General features: G+C 44.7%; 2 protein-coding genes across 5 annotated transcripts in view; one reads left to right on the top strand and one right to left on the bottom strand.

The window, feature by feature from the left end:
* The window catches only part of DEFB108B (defensin beta 108B), an 875,574-nt gene that overhangs the window by 105,600 nt on the left and 745,854 nt on the right, over window positions 1–24,120 (bottom strand). The gene's annotated exons all lie outside the window — the stretch shown is intronic.
* Window positions 1–24,120, top strand: part of LOC135964607 (SH3 domain and tetratricopeptide repeat-containing protein 1-like) — a 50,862-nt gene that overhangs the window by 2,485 nt on the left and 24,257 nt on the right. Inside the window, exon 2 of one of the 4 annotated variants that reach the window (XM_065518758.2) lies at window positions 23,223–23,340. The exons of the other annotated variants lie outside the window; for them this stretch is intronic. The gene's annotated coding sequence lies outside the window, so the exon portion shown is untranslated. The remainder of the gene's footprint in view (window positions 1–23,222; window positions 23,341–24,120) is intronic. 4 annotated transcript variants of the gene reach the window in all.

The following is a 24,120-nucleotide window of genomic DNA, read 5'->3' as shown; positions in this document are numbered from 1 at the left end:
GAGGATCATAAACTACATAATTTCCAAGAATTTTTGCCCTACACCTTTAATTCTTTCAAGCAAATATAGCAGAGAAAAATTCTCTTCCCCGCAATGGTGTAAATAATGGAGGCCTTTGAAAATGCGGATTCTAAAGTGGAAGTTCTTTTTGTTCTTCCCCTTTGTTTCCTTTTAAATGAATTTAGTTACATTAGTATATACTTTATCTCAGAGTTAAGGACAAGTATCTATGATGAAACCTTAAGCAGATTTTTGGTAATATCTTGCATATTCTTCACAATTGTGTTTTATGTGCAGCATCTTCCCTATATCCAGTTGGGTTTTTTTTTTTTCTCATTAATGGAGTTGTTGAGCTCAGAAATTTTCAGGAGCATTTCGTTGATCTTTTAAGTGTCATGTGAAATATGTTCCAATTTAACATTTTATTTTGTTGAGTAAAATGGGAGTAAATGGAAATTTGAGAGTGCCTTGAGTAGATGTACTTGGCTTTGTGTAATGGTTTGAAGCGTAGTTGAAAATTACCACTTGTGGCCGGGTGTGGTGGCTCACACCTGTAATCCCAACACTTTGGGAGGGCAAGGCAGGCAGATCACGAGGTTAGAAGATGGAGACCATCCTGGCTAACACGGTGAAACCCCGTCTCCACTAAAAAACACAAAAAATTAGCTGAGTGTGGTGGCATATGCCTGTAGTCCCAGTTACTCGGGAGGCTGAGGCAGGAGAATCACTTGAACCCGGGAGGTGGAGGTTGCAGTGAGCCGAGATTGCACCACTGCACTCCAGCCTGGGCGACAGAGTGAGACTCCATCTCAAAAAAAAAAAAAAAAAAAAAAAAAAAAAGAAAAATACCACTTGTAAAAAATTGCATCACATGTTGAATGACCTATAAAGGAGCTACAATTCTAAGGAATATGGTAATTAATTGTTTAAAATAGTCAGGCCGGGTGCTGTGGTTTACACCTGTAATGCCAGCGCTTTGGGAGGCTGAGGTGCGAGGATCACTTGAACCCAAGATTAGAAGCTGCAGTGAGCTATAATCACGCCACTGCACTCCAGTCTGTGTGACGATGTGAAACCCTTTCTCTAAAAAATAAAAAGGTAAATAAATAATTTAGAAATAAAATACTAAGCTCCTTTCCAATTTATCTGTTTGGTAAGGTGGGAATTTGATGTGCTTGAGTTTCTTAAAACCATGTGTCTCTGTAGAAAGGAGACACAATTTTCTCTGCTATTCCTAGTTATTTGGGTGATTATAGGGATTAAAAATAGCCATTTGGTCAAGTCTTGAGCTACTGAATTACAATTTTTGCTTCACTCAGTAGGATTTTGCCTTTATTTTGATTTGCATTCTTATCTTAGTTTAGGAAAAGATCTTTGCTATATGCCCCATGCACTTTGTTCTTTTGGGGAATCTGATCTTAAGAGAAGGCTTCAAAACACGACCAGATTTTCTTTATGGTTTTCTAGATTTTATTAATGTCTTAATAAAACTTAACTAGTTAATGCTGCTTCTGTGTCGAGGAATTTTTCATTTAGAGTAGGCTTGATTTTTATATGGATTAAATGAAAGGAAGTCTCTCATGGAAGGGGACACATGGGTATGGAGAAGACAGAGGGTATATATATATATATATGGTGCTTTTTTTGTTTGTTTTTTTTTGTTTTTTTGGTTTTTTTTGGAGATGGAGTTTTGCTCTGTTGCCCAGGCTGGAGTGCAGTGGCAGGATCTCGGCTCACTGTAAGCTCTGCCACCTGGGTTCACTCCATTCTCCTACCGCAGCCTCCCAAGCAGCTGGGACTATAGGCGCCTGCCACCATGCCCGGCTAATTTTTTGTATTTTTAGTAGAAACAGGGTTTCACTGTGCTAGCCAGGATGGTCTCCATCTCCTGACTTCGTGATCTGCCCGCCTCGGCCTTCCAGAGTGCTGGGGATTACAGGTGTGAGCCACTGCGCCTGGCTGACAGAGGATGTATTTCTGAGCTCTACATTTCAGAGTTCTTTTCTCTAACCCTGGCCTGGGTCCCAAACAGGGAACTTAATTCACTCTATCACTGAAGTATACTCTTGCTTTGATGCCATTGGTATGTTGTCCTAGAGATTTGCTGTGGCTGCCAGGAGTGTTTCAGAGTTAAGAACTGATGCAACCTCTCTTTTGTCAGATTTTGAGTCTATAAACCATCTTGTTTCCTTTAGCGTTATCTCCCTGGAACTGGAAGGCCAGAGATGAAGTTTTCTTAGATTATAAGTCTCAGTCTTTGCTATCTACCTTCGTCTGTCTCCCATGTCACCTGCTATTTTTTTTCCCCCTGTTTTTCTTTTTAATGTTTTTATTGGATAGGTGTCTATTATTGCAGGCTACCTCAAAACACTTTTGGATATTGACAGGATATAAGTATGAATAATATGTAAAAGATAACTTATTCTAGTTCTTTTGAGCAGAGGATTTGGTTTCGATATGTGGCCCTATTAAAGCTTTTGTTAAGTCCAAGTACTTGGTGAACTTCAGTTCCCTTACCTGTAAAATGGAGTTAGTTGTTAGTAATACCTGTTCTGCCTAACTCAGGAGATTGTTTTGAGGATCAAATGAAATCATGAATATAATGGAATTTTGTAAATTTTAAATGAAATATTGTATGACCTGAGATTTTTTTTTAAATGCCATATTAAGAATGGAATGAATCTGGGTTTTCCTTTGAAATCCCAAATGTTTAATGTACAGAGAAGTTTTAATATGTCTGTTGGGGAGCTTCATTAGGATTGTTTTCTATCTTTAATTGGCCAGTATTGTTTTATATGTTAGCATTTTTGGGGAACATCAAAATTTGTGTTTCAGTTATCATTAATATTTTGTAAAGTTAATGCATGTGCATGATTTAGTCTTTAACAATCTCTTCAATTATTTACATTCCCATTTAAAAAATGCAGTAATGAACGTCCATGTAAATAACATTCCCATGCTTTAATGAAGTATAATTTCTTGACCTCGCAGTTTCTAAGTACGCTGTGTTGATGTTGGGTAGGCTAAAGGGCAGTCAGAAGTCAAGGTCAGCAAAGTGTCACCTTTGACATTTGAAATCCAGCAGCAGGTATCACAGTGAACCCCATTCCAGCATCCAGGAAGTTTCTCTGTCCTGCCTCTCCTCCAGCCCCCTCAGAATCTGTGTCTGCGGTGTTGGCCCTGCTTTCCTCTCTCTCGTCTGCCTTTTCTTTCTCTTCACCAACTTCTACCGAGTGCCTCTGATGTCCCAGACAGTGGCAGTGGGAGTACAAAGGCTAATACACCCGGCCCTGGTCCTCAAAGAATTGATGTTTTCTGTGCAGATATTAAGTGACACTGTCATATATAGTGTTGACAAACATTGATACAGATTTCCTGTGAAGTGCAGAAGCACCATCCTAGAAGCAGAGATGCAGAGGCAGCACTGGTGACTCACACATGGAGAGCTGGAGTTCTTGGTCTAGTGGGATCAACTGACCTGGACATGATTTCAGTTACATTGGAGTGAGTGCTGGGACGGGCTCCCTCGGGGCATCTGGGGCTGGGTTTGTCTGGTGTTTAGTCTCCTGCCTGGTACTTAGAGTTTATCAGTAAGATGAGCATTGGGAGGTTTCTAAGTGAAAGGAAAGGCAATCACTTACCTGAAACCTAAAATTTGTAGGTGTTCTGGGCCATTTATAATTCACTGAATCTGTTTTGTCAGAACAAGATTATCATCTATTGTTTTGGATGGAGTGTGGCCAGCCCTGCCTTGCGATGTAAGGAAATCAGGAAATGCTTGTCAGGTGTCAACACTGTGTCAGACACTCTTCTAGGGGTTTCCACGTAAATCACTGTATTCATTTCTGTTGCTGCTTTACCACATTTCCACAAATTTCATGGCTTAAAACAATTGAAATTGTATCATCTCACAGTTCTGTGGGGCAGAAGGCTGACGTGGGTGTCACTGGGCAAAAATCAGCATGTGGGCTGGGCTGCACTCCTCACTGGAGAATTGTTTCCAAGCACTTTTGGCAAAGTACAGTTCCTTGTGGTTGCAGGACTGAGGTGTCAGTTCCCTTGCTGGCCATCTGTTGGGTGCTGCCCTCAGCTCCTGAGGCCTCTATCTGGTCTTTGCACGTGGTCCCATCAGCTCAGGACTAGGTAGGCCAGGGACCTGGTCAGGCTCTCCAGTTCCCCTGTGTGCATTTCTCTTCTTCCACTCGGAGAAAGTTCTATGCCCTATTTTAAAATATGTTTTTGAGATGGAGTCTTGCACTGTTGCCCAGGCTGGAGTGCAGTGGCGTGATCTCAGCTCACTGCAACCTCTATCTCCCAGGTTCAAGTGATTCTTCTGCTTCAGCCTCCTGAGTAGCTGGGACTACAGGTGCCCACCACGATGCCCAACTAATTTTTGTATTTTTAGTAGAGATGGAGTTTCACCATTTTAGCCAGGATGGTCTCCATCTCTTGATCTCATGATCTGCCTGCCTTAGCCTCCCAAAGTCTGGAGATTACAGGAGTGAGTCACCTCGCCTGGCCACTTCTATGCTCTTAGAGGCTCATGGGATTAGACTGGACCTTTCTGGATAGCCCAAGATACTCCTCCTAAGGCCTGTGGCAAAGCCCTTTTGCTGCGTGGCATGGTCACAGGTCTCGGGGGTTGGAATCTCCCACCACAGTTACCGATCCACTTACTACAGCAGCCTGGGAGGTGCTTTTCATTGCCTCTGGTTAACAGATGCCAATTTTTTTATTTTATTTAATTTATTTTTTTTCAAATTGGCAGGAACATGAAGATCTTTTTTTTTTTTTTTTTTTTGAGACGGAGTCTCATTCTCTTGCTTGGGCTGGAGTGCTGTGGTGCGATCTTGGCTCACCACAACTTCCACCTCCCGGGTTCAAGCAGTTCTCCTGCCTCAGCCTCCTGAGTAGCTGGGACTACAGGCACGTGCCACCAAGCCTGGCTAATTTTTGTATTTTTAGTAGAGACCGGGTTACACTATGTTGGCCAGGCTGGTCACAAACTCCTTACCTTGTGATCCGCCCGCCTTGGCCTCCCAAAGTACTGGGATTACAGGCGTGAGCCACCACACCCAGCCATGAAGATCCTTCTTAAATGAAAAAACCGTTCCTCTGACTTGATGTGAGGCTGTTGGTGAGAGTGATAGCAGTGGAGACAGGTCCGTCAGAAACGGAGCTAAACTTTGTATTCTGGAGTATTTTGATGGCCTGCCCTGATTATGTGAGTTTTGCTAAGAAGTCATTAGAGTCATTCCTCTACTGGAAGAAACACCCATATGGGGAATTTGGGACCTTGCCTTTTCAAGTTTTACACAAAGGACTCTTCATGGGCGAAAAGTACATGATTCCAGGTCCATTTCTAGAATGGAAACAGCTGCATCAACCCAACAGCGATTCACATTCCTGAGTTTGAAAGAATCTGATTATTTCAAGGCTGAAGCCAAAAGACCAATAAACAATGTTTGTACCTTTATTCATTTAGGAATTAGGTGCATCCCGTGGTCAAGAAAACAACTGATGGTGGTCACCAAGTAGTTTAAAACCAAGCAGGACCTCATTTTATCACGTGGGTGTTTTTTATTTTCTTAACGAAGTTTTTATTTTCCTGTGCAGTAAATGACAAACTCTAACTTGAAATACATTTCCTTTAGTAAACCAGAATCTAGGGCCGGGCACGGTGGCTCACGCCTGTAATCCCAGACTTTGGGAGGCCAAGGAGGTAAGATCACGAGGTCAGGAGATTGAGAACATTCTGGCTATGGTGAAACCCTGCCTTCACTAAAAATACAAAAAATTAGCCGGGCATGGTGGCGGGTGCCTGTAGTCCCAGCTACTCGGGAGGCTGAGGCAGGAGAATGGCGTGAACCTGGGAGGCAGAGCTTGCAGTGAGCGGAGATCACGCCACTGCACTCCAGCCTGGGCGACAAAGTGAGACTCTGTTTCAAAAAAGAAGAAAAAAAAGAAACCAGAATCTATAATCCTAAGGTTTTTAACCTGGCTTTCAGAACTTTATGAAGTCCCCAAAATCCTGTGCAACAATTTTTTGTATATGTATCCATGTGTGTTTATGGGGAGACGATTTATAGCTCTCCATACTTTTTCAAAGTGGTTGGATTCCAAAAAAATTTAGAATACACCACTTTGGCCTGGTGTGGTGGCTCACACCTGTAATCCCAGCACCTAGGAAGGCTGAGGCAGTAGGATCCACTGAGGTCAGGAGTTTAAGACCAGCAACATAGCGAGACCTCCACCTCTACCAAAAAAAAAAAAAAAAAAAAAAAAGAGAAAGAATGCTGGGCGTGGTGGTGCACACCTGTGGTTCTAGCTGCTCGAGAGATTGATCACCTGATCCCAATAATTTGAGGCTGTAGTAGGTTAGAATTACACCACGGCACTCCAGCCCGGGCAACAGAGCAAGACCCTCTCTCAAACAAAAACAAAAACAAAAAACCATGTCACTTAATATACTATTGTTGTTGGTCAAGTATCAGATTTTGTTTAAAAACTAAATACTCTTTTTTTTTTTTTTTTTTGAGATGGAGTCTCGCTCTGTCGCCCAGGCTGGAGTGCAGTGGCATGGTCTCAGCTCACTGCAAGCTCCGCCTCCCGGGTTCACACCATTCTCCTGCCTCAACCTCCTGAGTAGCTGGGACTACAGGCGCCCGCCACCATGCCCGGCTAATATTTTATATTTTTAGTAGAGACGGGGTTTCACCGTGTTAGTCAGGACGGTCTCGATCTCCTGACTCGTGACCTGCCCACCTTGGCTTTCCAAAGTGCTGGGATTACAGGTAAATACTCATTTTTTAGCAAAGTTGTACAGGCCTACAGCTCTAAGAGTCGGAAATTAACAAGACTTAGGACAAAACCCAGCAATCCCCTACCTTACCCTTCTCCACTCTGGTCCCTGCTCCTCGGAGGTTACTGTGTTTATGTTTTAGCTCGTTCTTCTAGATTGTGTGAAAGACAGGGAGATGTCCTACTGTGGAAGACAAGGATTCAGGTTGCTCACCCTCCCCGCTCCTCCTGTTGCCCACATTTTTCTCCCCCATCCTCTCAGTATAATTATTGTGATAGTGAGGCCTGGCACGGTGGCTCGTGACTTATCCCAGATTTTTGTGAGGCCGACGCGGGCAGATCACTTGAGGCCAGGAGTTGAAGGCCAGCCTGGCCAACACAGTGAAACCCCGTCTCTACTAAAAAATACAAAAATTAGTCAGTTGTAGTATCGCACACCTGTAGTTCCAGCTACTCAGGAGGATGAGGCACAAGAATTGCTTGAACCTGAGAGGTGGAGGTTGCAGTGAGCTGAGATCACACCATAAGCTGAGATCGCATCACTGCACTCCAACCTGGGCAACAGAGGTAGACTCTGTCTCAAAAAAAATTATTGTGATAGTGGGACACATAGTACAATAGTGTATATATTTAGTATTCTTCCTGGTTTTTGGCCCAGAGCTTCTAAAATCCTTGTAATTTCCTGAGTGATAGGAACATCATTGGTTATAATATTTGGTCTTAGGTTTCAATACCTGACACAAGAGCTTCTAAGACTTTTGGAATCTCTGGGGTGATAGGAGTGTCTTTTGTATGATAATGAGATGACAGGTGGCTTCGGCCCCTAGACAGGTTCAGGATCAGGGCTGGTTGCCAGAAAGATGGGTCATGAGTAAAGAGTTGGACATATCAGCCCCACCCCTACGGCTGGGAGGGGAGATGAGACAGGCTGGAGATTGAGCTAGTCACGGGTAGCCAATGACTTAATCATGTTGATGTTATGAAAACTCCATAAAACCCTCTAAATACTGGGTTTGGGGAGCTTCTGGTTTGGTGAACTCATTTGGTGCTGGGGAGGTGGCACTTCCAGGGACGGCATGGGAGCCCCAACCTCTCTGCCCCGTGGTGTGCCCTGTGCCTCTCTTGCATTTGGCTGTTCCCATATTCTCTTCTTTGTAATAAACCAATAAGAGTAAGTAAGTGCCAAGCAGTTTGCGTCTGTCACCTCTCTTACTTTTTCAGCAACACTGTGTGGCAGATAATGTCCTCATTTTGCTGGTGACAAAATGAGAGTGATGCATTGAGTAACTTGCTCAAGGTCACATAATAAGTGGGATTCAAGCTCTGACTCCAAAGCTTGTGCTTTTAACCAGCATGCTGCATACGCGGCCTCTTTATTTGTTAGGAGTTTTGGTGTCTCTAGGGCCTGACACCAAGTTGACTGTTGTGGCCTAGAGCTGTTATAACGGAGCTTTTAGCGGCCCTGCTGAGAACAGAGCCAGCACCTCCGGATTGGCAGGGCAGGGGCTGTTCCTGCTGGGAGCTGCAGGTCACTCCCTGTAGCCCTTGGCTGATCTTGCTCATCCACTCCCTCCCTCATTCAGTAGTTCCTGAGTGCGGCCTCTGTGCGGAGGAGAAGGAGGCAGCCTTCCAGCCCAGGTGGGGCCTGCAGGTACACACAGGGAGAGGCAGCTGTGCACTGAGCTGGCTGTAGGCTGGGACAGTGTGGCTCCAGAGGTGGCGATAGAATGCTCTGGGACTGCAGAGGGAACACATGCTTGTGAAAGGGAGGAAGGGGCAGGCACTGCAGAGGAGGTGTACTTGAGTTGGACTTTCAGGGAGGAGTTGGATTTCCTCAGTGGAACCGAGCAGCTGAGGCTTTCTCAGCAGCTGAAGATTACAGCCAACCAGCCTCAAATGTTCAGTTTTTCCTGAATTCCCTTTTTTAGGACAGTGCAGTAAGTTTTCAACAGAGATAAAGCAGTCACCTCCATGTCATTCATGTTCTGCAAATCCTGTGTGTAGTTTTCAATGCTTAGCAGATGGGGGTAGCCTGGGCCATAAGAGAAGAGCCTGTGTGTCCACTTATTTGGACATCAGTCAGGTGTGGCACAGGGCAGTGATCACTGCCTTCCCCTGAGGAACTCAGTTGTACTTTTATGTGGAGAGGACAAAGAAAGCTGTTGTACAGGGGGTAGGAGACATTTCACCTGCAAAGCAAGGCACAAAATACATAGTCTGTGCCCTGCATGAGAGACCTAGCAGAACTGTGTGCTGATTCCCACCCCTGCCTCCCCTCCTGAGAGCGAACCGTCCATTGTACCACGGTGGAAGGCATTTCTGAAGCCTCTGCAATCGGAGTGATCTGTTACTTGCCCATTGAGCGTTAGGGGCAGCAACCAGGTGGTGTGGCTGAAACACAGGCCTTGGCCAGAGCTGGTTGGGCATGTTGGTTCTGCCACTGATTGTGAATTACAAAACCTTGGAGAAGTCATTGTCTTTGTCTGTGCCTGTCATGTAAGATGGGGAACACTGTGGCCATTGCAGAAAAGCAGACAGGTGGAGCGAGTATGAAGTGCTTTAAGTGTGTGTCATACAGTGAATGAAATGGCACTGATTGACATAATTGATAGTAATAACAGGTTTAATTCAGGAATAAAACTGGTAAAGTAGGCCAGGTGCGGTGACTCACGCCTGTAATCCCAGCACTTTGGGAGGCCAAGGCGGGCGGATCATGAGGTCAGGAGTTTGAGACCAGCCTGGCCAATATGGTGAAACCCCATCTTTATTAAAAATACAAAAATTAGCTGGGTGTGGTGGTAGTCCTGGGTGCACCTGTAGTCCCAGCTACTTGAGAAACTGAAGCAGGAGAATCGTTTGAACCCAGGAGGTGGAGGTTACAGTGAGCTGCGATGGCGTCACTGCACTCCAGCCTGGGCTACAGAGTGAAACTCTGTCTCAAAAAAAAAAAAAAAAAAAAACCTGGTAAAGTATTTTACCCCGCCTAGGTACATGTGGTAGAGCTGAATGAAAGCTTAGAAAAAGATGACTTGAGAACTAGCCCAGCAGAGGAATCAGGCGGGATGTGTTGTTACTGAGTAAGTGAAATTTGCACCTGCTTTCTCCCAGGCCTCGCTGAGTTGTGTACAACAGAGAGGTCAGGTGTTGGGGGCAGTGGACCGGTTGAAGAATGCACTGCTATTATGTGAAGAACATTGGGCTTTGAAAAAGCAGAACTGGATCCACGTTCTTGCCTGGTGACTCTAACTATCATCTAGTTTGTAAAGGGGAATGCAGTTCACTGAAAACTTCTTATGACAGTGGGGAAAGGATTGGGGCGTCTGCATTGGTGTGTGTAATATAGGTCATATGAACGAGCATTTAGGCTGGAGGGAGACTTTTCATCTCTATAACTTTCACAGGAAAATTCCATCATGATTTGAAGATTTTGGAGTCAAAACTCTTTGTTCTGCTATGTGTTTCAGGGCAAATTTATACATACAATTTGCTTAAATAGTTCAGATGATACAAGAATATATGTGTGGGGTAAAAAGCTGAAATTTGCATTTCCCCTTCTCTAGAAGTAACCATTGTAAATAGTTAAGTCTGTATTCCAGCTATTTTGTATATTATAAATACACTGAATATATGAATGTATATATACATATATGTTACAGAAACACATTTTTAGAGATGGAATATTGCTGTGTTGCCCAGGCTAGTCTCAAACTCCTGGGCTCAAGTGACCCTCTTGCCTCAGCCTCCCAAAGTTTTGGAATTACAGGCGTGAGCCACCGCGCCTGGCCTACATGAATTTATTTACTACTTGCTAAGTTACTCTGTTCATTACGTGTCTATTGAAGTCCCCCATGTGCCAAGCATTGCTCTGAATACCTTATATGCACGAATTCACTTAATTTTGAGAGCAGCTCTATTATCGTGGCCCTTTTACAGTGAGGAAACGGAACCACAGAGAGGCTGGGGACGTTGTCTAACATCACACAGCCAGCGCTGTTGGAATTGAGGTTTGAACCCAGACAGCTGGCTTCAGATCTCTTAGCTGTTATCATAGATGGCGCACCCAAACCTTAGGGCCGCCTCCCAAGCCTTGCCTGAGCTCTGCCTGAGCTCTGCGAGAGCCATATATGTGAGGTTTCTTTCCTCTTTAAGAACACAAGTCTTGGAATTGTCCCAGACCCTGGTAGGACCTCTTGAGGACCAAAAATCAGGGATTCTTCCAGCCTGCCCCAAGGCCAGATCTCTGATTTAGCTACTTGGAAGGTAGACGTGGAAGAGAGTAATTTTGCCAGAACAAAAAGTCAGGATGGCTGGGCTGACTCGGCCAGATGTGGTGGCTCATGCCTGTAATCCCAGCACTTTGGGAGGCCAAGGCAGGTGGATCACCTGAGGTCGGGAGTTCGAGAGCAGCCTGGCCAACAAGTTGAAACTCCGTCTCTACTAAAAATATAAAAATTAGCTGGGCATGGCGGTGGGCGTCTGTAATCCCAGGTACTTGGGAGGCTGAGGCAGGAGAATTGCTTGAACCCGGAAGGCGGAAGTGACAGTGAGCTAAGATTATGCCACTGCACTCCAGCTTGGGTGACAGACAAAAAAAAAAAAAAAAAAAAGAGGGAAGGGGAATGGCTGGGCTGACTCATCCTAGGGAAGAGGCCCTACAGCAGCCGTAGGACCTTGGCCACTTGGGTGGAAAAGAAGGAAGGAAAAGCTTCACCCATGGCAGTGACCTGGACTGCAGAAACCACACTAAACAGTCCACGTCCTGGAGCCTGGCCACCCCGTTTGCTTCTCTTCTCCTTGGGTAGAGGGTGTGGGGAGCTTTCTACCCTGGAGGCTGAGCAGTGCAGCTTCTAACCAGGGTAGGCATTTGTCTGTCCCTGGGAATGCAGACAGCATTCTCATAACCAGCCCAAATCCTCCTGAACAGCTTTTTGTTGGGTGGGGCGGGGCAGAGGGTCATTTTGACTCATAGGTACATTTTCCGCTTTCGCTGCTGATAACTGTGTTACAGGTTAAAGTTTTGTTTTTGATACTGAAGAGGGCTTAAGATAGTGAGCTATTATGGCACATCTAAGTCTGCTAAAATAGAACCATGGGGTAGTGTAGGAAAATCTCTTCTAAGTTATGGATCATATATGGTGAACGTTAGAAGCCATGTGTACCTAAGTTGAAAAATCAAAACATGTCTTGTATTTGGGTGACCCCGGTAAGTCTGGATGCCACTGCGCCTTGTGTGAACACAGGATGCTGAGGTGTAGGGATCAACAGGCTTTTTCTGGACATCTTGCGCTTCTCCCTTGGGGTAAAGTGGGGCGGCAGTAGGAGCGCACCGCTGTTGGGCCCCTAATATTTGTCAGCTGTTTTACATGTGGGATTCCATTTAATGCAATCTTGGAGGTAAAATTATTTTATTGAAGATGAAGATAGCGGCTTAGAGAAGTTAAGAAAATTGTTCAAGGTCACGTCATTTGTTTGTTTGTTTGTTTGTTTTTGAGACAGAGTTTTGTTCTTCCTGCCCAGGCTGGAGTGCAATGGCGCCATCTCAGCTCACCACAACCTCTGCTTCCCAGGTTCAAGTGATTCTCCTGCCTCAGCCTCCCGAGTAGCTGGGATGACAGGCATGCACCACCACGCCAGGCTGATTTCGTATTTTTAGTAGGGACGGGGTTTTTCCATGTTTGTTAGGCTGGTCTTGAACTCCCAACCTTGGGTGATCTGCCTAACTCAGCCTCCCAAAGTGCTGGGATTACAGGTGTGAGCCACCACACCTGGCCAAGGCCATGTAATTTCTTAAGTAGAAAGATGAAGTACTTGATGAACTCAAAAGCTTGACTTCAAAGCCCTTGATCTTTCCATAACACGTGGTTCCTTCCCCGGTTGGTGGGGAGTGACTTGAAGAACTCAAGGAAGTTGTATTTTGTGGAAAGAAGACCTGAGGGGTGTATGGTCTTTCCAGGCTTGGAATCTGCCATGCTGGGCTTCTGAATTGTATAGCTGGGCCATATAGAGAGAAGCCCCTCATTTAAGACTTATTCTTTGGGGGAAATAAAGGAAGGCCGCCCACATGAGACAGGCAGAGGCGACTTTCTCAGAGCTACTGTGACAATGGAGTCGGCACCGTCACTTGCGTGTGGCAGAGACTGACATGCCAGTGAGTGGCGGATGAGGAGTGGGGAAGCTTCAGGACGGAAAAGAATGGCTCCCAGTGGAGGCTGTTGTGGGGGCTGGAGGCGGCTGTGCAGAAGTGGGGTGTCCTATGTGATTGGTTAGGGGCGTATATGGCTTTCTCTGAATTATCCTAACTGGAAATAGGGGCCAAAATTAGGGTGGCTGTCAGTTTTGAGTCAAGTCCAGGCCACGTGGGACAGAGTTGTGGTTTAGTTTCTGGGTTGTGGAGAGAGAGCGGTCTGGCTTCCTGTCTGATGTGCTAGCCTCGCTGGCCTCCTGGCTGTTAACTGTAGATAGGGGATTGGTTTCCTGGGTGGGCAGCTACCGGTTGTGGTCTGAGTTCTGTCTTTATACATATGATCAGGCATGGTCTGTTTGTATATTCAGTCCCTCATTTTTCTTGTCAGTAAAAATATCAAATGACAAATTGGATACATTGGGAACTTTTTAGATGTCTGTGTCCCCTGGAGGAAGTTTTCACGTTCACATTTAATCAGAATGAATATAAACAATGGGGCCATTTATCTTGAAGATGTAAAATAGGAAATCTTCAACAATACTACCTCGGCGCCATTGCCTGTCTGTCCATCGTTAGGGAATGTGTTTTTATCCCCCGCCGGCTCATCGTCCACCAGTTTGTGGTTGATCCACTTCTCTATACGTCTTGTCTGTGTGCATCTCATTGTTTGCTAGTGTTAGCTTTCCCCTTCATCAGTGTAGTTTATTTGTGTAGCCTCTGTTGGTAGGAAGTAATTTGTGGAATTTGTGAATGGAAGGGACCTTGGAGGTCTGCTAGATCAGCCCAGTGATTTTCAAGATAAACGGAAATACATGGAAATGTTCCAGCTTCTTTGGTGGCAAAACCAGGAATAGAAAGCGGTGTTCTTTGTGCCACAATGTCATTGGAAGACAGCTCAATGTGGGCCTAAAATGCAGAGTAGCTAACTTTCATGTATCTCTGCTTCTGACTCTTGTTATCAGACATTTTAAATTGACCTTAATGTGTTAGCAGAAATATGAAAAGTCTTGACTTGTTTACATATAAGGTACTTCTTCGCCTACTCATTTGGTTGTTTTTTCAACAGGATTGAAAAGACATTGTTATAAACTGAATGTTTATGTCTCCCCCAGATTCTTGTACTGGAGCCCTAACTGCCAGTGTGATGGTATTAGGGGATAGGACCTTTGGGAGGTGATTAGGTTTAGATGAGGTCATGAGCATGGGCCCTGGTCTGACAGGATTAGTGCGGTTAGAAGAAGAGAAACCAGGCCGGGTGTGGTGGCTCACACCTGTAATCCCAGCACTTTGGGAGGCTGAGGTGGGCAGATCACGAGGTCAGGAAATTGAGACCATCCTGAAACCCTGTTTCTACTAAAAATACAAAAATGAGTTGGGTGTGGTGGCACGTGCCTGTAATCCCAGCTACTCGGGAGGCTGAGGCAGGAGAGTTGCTTGAACCAGGGAGTCGGAGGTTGCAGTGAGCTGAGATTGTGCCACTGCACTCCAGCCTGGTGACAGAGTGGAGACTCTGTCTCAAAAAAAAAAAAAAGAGAAAGCAGAGAGCTCCCACTGCCCTGGTGTGAGGAAACAAGAAGAAAGGTGGCTGTCTGCAAGCCAGGAAGAGGTCATCCTGGGACTAGAGGACTTCGCCTGTAATCAGCTATCTCATAACAAGTGGATTTGATGCTGGTTTCGCTAGGTGAGGAAATTTCCCATTTGGAAGGAAAACTGATACTTGTTTTTGGGTTTTGCTGAGGAGCCACAGGGTTTGGAGCAGGGACTGGAGGTTTGTTGAGACACACGTGAGTGCACTCAAACATCTTCCATGAAACGTGGAAATAAAGACAGTGTTCCAGAGAGGTCCCTGGCTTTGGGATATAAATATTTCTGTAACAGAATGGCACTGGATGTCTGCTGTATTTTTTTCTCTGCTATTTTGGCAAGTTTTATTTGAGTGTGTGTCTCCTGTACAGAAGGTATGACATCCGTTTTTGCCACCAAGTATTTACAGCCGTTGGTGCCTCCTATGTGGGTCACTTTTGTGCCGTGGTTTCTTTGGGGAAATTGTAGGTCTCCTACCCAAAGCACATTGCCCATTTCAAGGTGCTCCTGGTTTCTGAATACCTGTGGCAGTGCCTTCCCTGTAGGTGAAGCCAGCGGAGAAAGTACCCCTCCCCAGGAGGTGGGGACTGGTGATTGCCTGAGTGAGGAGGCTGGGGATGAGCCCTGGACTAGAACATGTGACCGGCTGCTTTTGCTTCCCCTCCTCTCCCTCTTATTTTTCCAGCACCCCCACTTTAAAAAAATTTCTTATTAAAAATTAAGCAATTATTTTGGTTTCCTTTACTCGCTATTCCTTGCTAATCGCATGCATAGTGAGCCTGGGAAAGTGGAAAGGAAAGTTGTACTTGGCTTCAATTGATCCTACCAGCCCCGCATTGAGGGGCTTCCGCCAGGCGGCATCGTGAAGTGGCATTGTGGATGTTCTCCTTTCAGTCCTCAGCGTTAACCAGCAGAGGCAGGTGGTACTTATTCCTGGTTAATGTTGCGGAAGTTGAGCTCAAAGTGGCTAAGGGAACTTCCCAAAGTCACATAGGAAGTAGCAGAGTAGAAACAAACACAGATTGTCTCTGAATCAGGCAGGTTGTCAGATTCCAAAATGGGCTCTTAATTTTTGGAGGTCAAAAAGCTGAACAGACACAGATATTTCTTTAAAAAAAAATTTTTTTTTGAGCTAGGGTTTTGCTATGCTGCCTAGGCTGGTCTAGGCTCAAGCTGTCCTCCTGCCTTAGCGTTCTGAGTGCTGGGCTTACAGGTTTGTGTCACCGCACCCAACCGAACAGACATTTCTTGAAGGAAGACATACAAATGGCCAAAAAATATGTGAAAAAAATGCTCCGTATCACTTATAATCAGAGAAATGCAAATCAAAAACCGCAGTGAGGTATCCTCTCACCTGTTAGGATGGGTATTATCAAAAAGACAAAAAATAACAAGTGCTGGCGAGGATATGGAGAAAAGGGAGCTCTTACACACTGTAGGGGGGTGTAAACTAGAGCAGCTGGCTGGGCGTGGGGCACACGCTGACATCCCAGTACTTTGGGAGGCCGTGGCGGGCAGAACACCTGATGTCAGGAGTTTGAAATCAGCCTGGCCAACATGGTGAAACCCCGTCTCTACTAAAAACACAAAGATTACCTGGGAGCGGTGTATCACACCTGTAATTCCAGCACTGTTGGGCGGCTCAGGTGGGCGGGTCACTTGAGGCCAGGAGTTCAAGACCAGCCTGGCCAACGTGGTGAAACCTCATCTCTAGTAAAAAATACAAAAATTTGCCGGGTGCAGTGGCGGGCGCCCATAATCCCAGTTACTCGGGAGGCCGAGGCATGAGAACCACTGGAACCCGGGAGGCGGATGCTACAGTAAGCAAACCAAGATTGCACCACTGTACTCCAGCCTGGGCAACAGTGAGACTCTGTCTCAAAGAGAAAAATGAAAAAGAGTAAGAGTAAGCTAGGACACCCACTGTGGCAAAGAGTATGGAGGTTCTTCAGAAAACTGCAAATGAAATTACAGTGTGATCCAGCAGTCCCACTACAGTGTAGATACCCAAAGAAAAGGAAATCAGTGTCGAAGGGGCATCTGCACCTCTGTGTTTCCTGCGGCACTGTTCACCGTAGCCAAGATATGGAATCAGCCTCGGTGTCCAACAGCAGATGATGGGTAGAGAAAATGTGGTCTTTATACACAGTGGAGTACTGTTCAGCCATAACACAGGATGAATTCCTGTTATTCTCAGCAACGTGGATGGAACTGGAAGATATTATGAAATAGCCAGGGACAGAAAGTTACACAGCACATGTTCTCTTATGTGGAAGGCAAAAAAGAGTGGATCTCATGGAAGTTGAAAGTAGAGGATCCTAGAGGGTGAGAAGGGTGGGGGAAGAGGGAGATAGGGAGAAATTTGTTAAAGGATACAAAATTATAGCTGGATAGGAATAAGTTCTAGTGTTCTATAACATAGGATGACTATAGTTAACAAGAGTATATAGTTTCAGGCTGGGTGCGGTGGCTCATGCCTGTAATCCTAGCACTTTGGGAGGCTGAGGTGGGTGGATCACCTGAGGTCAAGAGTTTGAGATGAGCCTGGCCAATGTGGTGAAACCCTGTCTCTACTAAAAATACAAAAATTAGCCAGGCATAGTGGTGGGTGCCTGTAACACCAGCTACCAGGGAGGCTGAGGCAGGAGAATAGCTTGAACCTGGGAAGCAGATGTTGCAGTGAGCTGAGATCACACCACTGCACTCCAGCCTGGGCAATAGAACAAGACTTTGTCTCAAAAAAAAAAAAAAAAAAAAAAAAAAAAAAAAAAAAAAGAATATATGGTTCCAGATAATTGGAGGAAGGGTATTGAACGTTACCAACACAAAGAAATGATAAATGTTTGATATGGTGAATATGCTAATTACACTGATCACATACATTACATGTATTATAACATCACTATGTGTACTCCATACGTATGTACAGTACACAATTATGTGTCAATTAAAAAAGAAAAAGCTGAACTTAGATTGGAATGGCTATGAAGTAGCTAGCTTTTTCGTATTTTTGATATACACCCCAGGTATTTATTTTAAGTAAACTACCCTTGGCTTCAGGAAATATAGAGTATTTGAATTTTAGCGTTGCATTTTGTAATACAGAGAAGTAAAACTGTAGGCTTGCTTTAGATACAGTCACAGGGGTTTGCCGTGATGACTTGCTTATGTAATAAGGGGGAAATATACCTTAATTAATAGGCATACATGTTCATTGTTCTCCCTCGTATACATTTTTAGTTGTTGTCCAGGCATTGTGATACTTATGTAAACAGTATGCGATATCTTAGGTAGGAATCAGAATTTTAAGGTAAGAATACTGAGAGTTACATATTTTTCAAACTTTCAAAGTGGACATTTTACATGTCCATTATATAACTGTAATTAAATTTTTAAAAAGACAATACCTGTCTTTAATATGGGGGATGCTCTAGCTTTTTTTTTTTTTTTTTATTTGGAGACAGGGTCTCACTTTCTCCCAGGCTGGAATGTAGTGGTGCGATCATGGCTCACTGCAGCCTCAGCCTCATAGGCTCGAGAGATCCTCCCACCACAGCCTCCCAAGTAGCTGGGACCACAGGTGTACAACACCATGCCCAGCTAATGTTTAAAATTTTTTGCAGAGACAGGGCCTTCCTCTGTTGCTCAAACTGGTCTGGAATTCCTGGGTTCAAGTGATTCTCCTGCTTCATCCTCCCAAAGTGTTATGATTACAGTCATGTGCCACTGCCTGTCCCCATATAAGTGGGATGATGACTTTAGCCTAGGAGTTCCACACCAGCCTGGGTAACATGGCTCAAGACCTTGTCTCTACAAAAACTAAAAAAAAAAACTGGTCATGGTGGCACCTGCCTGTGTTCCCAGCTACTCCAGGAGGCTGAAGCAGGAGGATAACTTGAGCCCAGGAGTTGAGGCTGCAGTGAGCTCTGATCTTGTCATTGCATTCCAGCCTGGGTGACAGAGTGAGACCTTGTCTCTTAAAAAAAGTTACTGGCTACCTGATTATTCATAGGAAAAAAACCTGAACTCTGATCTAAACCTCATACCTCATTCAAAAATTAACTCAAAATGGATCATGGACTAAAACATAAAATGCAAAATAAAGATGAAAAGAGGAGCTAGAGACTGGGAGAAACTATTTGCAAACCAGATGTCTGATAAAGGACTCATATCTATAATATATAAAGAACCATCAAAATTCAGCAGTGAAACCAAATCATCTACTTTGAAAATGAATAAAAGACCTAAAGAGACATTTCAGATAAAATATAAACACATGAAAAGATGTTCAACATCATGAGCCATCAGAAAAATGCACACTAAAGCCACGTCACTATACACCTATCAGAATGCCTAAAATAAAAGTAGTAACAAGACCAGTGCTGGTGAGGATGCGGGGAAACGAGATCACTCACACTTGGCTGGTGGGAATGGAAGATGGTACAGCCATTCTGGAAAACAGCTTGACAGTTTCTTAAAAAACTCAATGTGCAATTGCCATAGGATGCAGCACTCACATTCATGGGCAGTTATCCCAGAGAAATGAAGACTTATGTTCACACAAAAGCCTTTATGTATCTGTTCATAGCAGCATTATTTATAAAGGCTAGAAACTGGAAACAGCCCGGAGACTGCTCAGCAGGTGAATGGTTAAACAAACTGGTGCACCCAGGCCCCAGATACCACTCTGCAGTAGTTAATGACATCCTTGTTCATCAGTCTTTCAAACTAGAAACCACCATCATGCCTACTCCCCTTTTTTCCATCCTGGGTCTGAGTGGACTTCATTTTGCATTTCTTTCCAATGCATTTTCCCTCTGTCCTTTCTGGTTGCGCCTCATGCCTCATTTGCACTGTTGTAAGAGCCACCGAATTGTTTCTCTGCCTCATCATGGAATCCTTTCTACACTTCATGTGCCACATTGCCATTGGAACAATCTTTCCAAAACATGAACAAACTAACTTAAAAGAAATGTCCCAGGTAGTCTTCCAAATAAGTATAAGCTTTCTGTTAGAAGTTTGACTTCTTGTCTATAGGGAACCCCAGGACTGTAGAGAGATGGATTTGCTGTCTGCATTTCAAGATCAGGCAGAAATCCCTGGAGGGGCCCATGTGGAATAGTGGCACAAATACTGGTTCTAGAATCAGAAGCCCTCATATCCTGGTTCTAACACTAGCTGGATGTTCTTGGGAAAGTTTTGGTTTCATAACCTCAGAAACTCCATTTCTTAAGAAATGGAGATGAGGAAGCATACTGAAGGGATCACATAAGGCTGCTGGGAGGAGCGGATGAGGGGCTTGGTGAAGATGCTGTGTAATCCGTGAAGCACGTCGTATGTGTGAGAAGTGGAGCTGTGTGAATAGCGGTTCTGGAATCATTGTATGAAAACGAAGGAAAGCACATTCGTAGTTCTGTGTGATGATACCACTGGGCACCTGTGTTGTACATGCCTGTAACATGGGTGAGGCCCGGGTCAGTACAGCTCACAGTTTGGTTTTCATGCAGTTAGAAAGGCCCGAGAGGACCCTTCCCCGCTCCAGCTGTAGGAAGGAGGTGGCTGTCTCCTGCCTATATTTGGTGGGATTGTCTGTGGCTCCTTAGGGACGGCAATGCAGGGAGTAGGGGAAGAAAGCCGGCCTGACTGCTCGCTAGTCAGCCTTCCCACAGGGAGGAGTGGAGGGGTCATTTCGTGGTAACTTGCCACGTCTTTCTTAACCCATCTGCTCTTAGAAATGACCAGCATGACAAGTAAAAGACCCGTTAGAGACAGATGGGCTGTGTGTCCCATGCATTTATGGCTTTGTGACCTCAGAGCTGCCAGGACTCGATAGCTTTCTGGGGAATGGTGGATCAGCCAAGGGACTGAAAATAGTGAGAGGAAGAAAATTCCCCCTCGCTGCTCTGGTCCGGGAGTGATTACTGAGGAGAGCAGCATGGAGGGCCCAGCCGTGGGGTCCCTCTCAAGCACGCCCTCACCGCAGTGGGAATGCGGGTCTCAACCTCCCTAGGCCTCCGTGATTTTCATCTGTCACATACTCACCTCCAGCAGGGATGTCTATGGTGATGAGATGAGGGAGCATCATAGCACATGTAGCACTTAGTAGGCTTGCGGTGAGTGGACGCTGGCGTCAGTGGAACAGGAGACTGGGCACTGCGTGTGGACTCATTCACGTGCTCGTGGCATGGGTGGACAGAGGAGAGAGGGACGCTCTGCCGTTCTCCTTTTGGTCTGTCACCCCCACTGTTTTGAACAGAATTCGTGAGTGTATTCTGTTGCCCCAGTCAACTTGGTAGGCTGATTGATCAATTTTCTGCTTCCACTTTTGATTTCTTATGAATGGGAAAAGGAATACTTCAGTTACTTTTCTGGTTGATGGCATACATTCCTTGATATCACCTTAATGCTTTTTAATTTCTATGTATTTTGGATGCTGGAGCTTGCCTGACATCTGTGTTTTTATGCCTCACCCTCTCATGTAACTGTTGGCCACACCAGGACCAGAGGGAAGTGACCAGAGCGATTGGTTGCAGGGCTAGGACTGGAATTCCCCAGCCTTTTGGCACCCAGCAGGCTATGTTTTCTGTATTGCACTGCTCTTCCCTATTTCGACCCCTGTTAGGACAGTGGATGTGAAGTGTAGCTGGGTGCTTTTGGGGGTGTGCTAGGAGTGTGGCAGATGCCTCAGACTGGCATTTTCCCCTGATTCTGAATTCTCATGGCTCAGAGTCAGTCCCTACGCTACTGACCAGGAAGATACAGGAAGTTGTTTTGTGTGGCAAACTATGCCAGGGCATTTTTTCACCCGGCAATTTATTTGCTTTGGACTGGAATAAATCTCTGATATTGGTTTCTTTGCCAGTATTATTAGGGAGTGGAGCCTGACTTGTTAACTTAGCCTGATTTGTAGTGCTTAGAATCTCAGTGAGTGTGTGTTGAACTGAGCGGAAGTGTGAGAGCATCTTGGACAGTGGTTTGTAAACCTAGCTGCATCTGGGGGGCTGTGAAAAAAGCATGCGTGCTTACTCCCGACCAGTTGAAATAGAATCTGCAGGAATGGAGCCTGCGCAGCTATAGTGCTGTTAAAAACCCCCAGGTGGTTCTGATATACCATAAAGGCTGAGATCCACTGATCCACAGTGAATTGGAGTCCTGGATCATAGACATGCCTGATGCTTTCACCAGCTTAGAATGGTTCTTGTGCTTTAGAACTGTGAAAAAAAGTGTTATGCAAACAAATGTGGAAATAGCCTAAATGCCACATCCTGTTACTACCTGCCATGAAGTATATTTACCAGTTATTCACTCTATTCTGATCTCTACCCATTCCACCTTTTCTTCATGGAACAATGATTTGACAGTTGGTTGTCCAGAACCAGAGTAAGTCTAGTTTGATTGGCGGGAAATGATTTTGGGTATGAAGTGCTCTTTAGGCATTTATTGAACTCTTGTTTGTACCACCGCTGTGCTGGACAGTTTATAAATATTCTTTAAACAAGGCCTATGGAGTCAGGCTGCCTGGGTTTTGCTAACTAGCTGTGTCATTTGGGACAAGTTTTTAAGCTTATATAAACCTGACTTTCATCTATGAAATGGGATGACAAGGGGTCATTATCATCTCACAGGATTGTGCAAATGTGTGTGTAAAGTGCTTAGTTTGGTGCCTAACACATAGTAACTACTCAGTAAAGTTATTATTACACCATCATCATCATATTCAAATGTAAATATTAAGAGCTAATAAATTTGTAAAAGGTAGTATACCCTTACCCCTTGAACCAATGACTACTTTAGTTTTAAGTGGTTGGGTTAATTTATCACTGAAATATTGGCCTCTTGAATACCTTGAATTTCAATTGAACGTAGCCAGAGGATTTCATAATTGGACCGTTGCCTCTGGAAGTTGGAGCTTTCTTTGTTTGGTTTCACTTCGTACACTAAGCATGTGGCTGTGGGCACCTTTCTGGTGACTTCTGGTACTGGGGAATCAAAGCTTCATTCGCTTCTTTGGAGGAGATGATCTTATGCTATATGAAGCACTCAGACTTCATTAACTGTGTACCATCCAGACAAGACCAGGTGCTTCCCATGGCAGCCTGTCCTTTTCTTAGCTCTCTCATCAATCTAGCTTGTTCCTTCTATTCCTCTTTATACTAGAACTTCTCTTTGAACAAGGAATGTTGTTTGTCACTGCTAGGTCCCCAGCAATTAGTAATGCCCAGCACATACTAGGTGCCTCCTGAATGTTAATAGGTGATAATCTAGCAGAACACAAGATAAATCCGCAGGTTGAGATTTAAGCTGTGTGGTATGAACGCTGCATTGGGAAACTTATTAAATCAATTTTGTTAATACAAGTTTAACATGTCTTAGTATCTGACTTAGTTCAGGAATCATTTACTGAGTGTCTTCTAGGCCAGACATTGGGGACAGAAAGATAATAATATATGATCCCTGCCTCATGTACAGGAAGTCTAGTGCGATGGACAGACACGTGCCAATGGCTGCCATGGAATATGGTGAGTATTAAGATAAAGGGGCACCTTGTGAGCCCTTGGAGCACAGAGCAGGGCTTGTGTTCTGGGAACATGGGCTCCATGTGAAAACACAATTTAAATTAATTTTATTTTTTCTTTTTTTTTTTTTGAGACAGAGTCTTGCTCTGTGGTCCAGGCTGGAGTACAGTGGTGTGATCTCGACTCACTGCAAAGTGCTCCCCCCAGGTTCAAGAGATTCTCGTGCCTCAGCCTCCCAAGTAGCTGGGATAACAGGTGTGTGCCACCACGCCTGGCTAATTTTTACATTTTTAGTAGAGATGGAGTTTCACCATGCTGGCTGGGCTGGTCTTGAACTTCTGACATCAGGTGATCCTCCCGCCTCGGCCTTCCAAAGTTCTGGGATTATAGGCATGTATGTGTTCATCCTTTTAAATATCTGTGGGTAGCACTTAACTTTAAATGGGTACTAATTAAACTATTGAATGACTTTAGTGTGGATTGAATGACTTTGCTCGGGCCTCGTTTTTAATTTCCTTCATTAGAGGAAAAAAAAAAAATGCAGGTTGACTATCCCTCATCCAAACTGCTTGGAACCAGAAGTGTCTCAGATTTCTTTACATTTTTGGATTTTTGAATATTTGTATTATACTTGCTGGTTGAGCATCCTGAATTCAAAAATCCAGAATCTGAGCTGCTCCAATGAACATTTCGTTGAGCGTCACGTCGGCACTGAAAAAGTTGTGGATTTCAGAGTTTCTGGTTAGGGAGACTCATCCTATGTGGGTGCTGGGTTGTCGCAGGAGTTCTGGACCAGAGGTTAGGTGACTAGACTTTGGTTTTCACTTTGTTACTAAACAGGCTGTTTTCTTCCGTAAGCTCAGCTTTAGAACCCCCGGTTGTCAAAGAAGGAGATGGGCCATCTGATGTTTAAGGCCTCTGTTAGCTCTGACTTGGAGACACCTGGCTTCAGTTCATCTTCCTTAGGAGTGGACAAAGAATATGGGAATGTTGAAATTGTTAGTCAACATGTACAGGGTCATTGCAGGCTGGTTT

Source organism: Macaca fascicularis, chromosome 8 (assembly GCF_037993035.2).
Source record: "Macaca fascicularis isolate 582-1 chromosome 8, T2T-MFA8v1.1".
NCBI lineage: Eukaryota > Metazoa > Chordata > Mammalia > Primates > Cercopithecidae > Macaca > Macaca fascicularis.
Note: the sequence above shows the minus strand (reverse complement) of the source record. Positions and strands in the feature narration are given on the sequence as shown.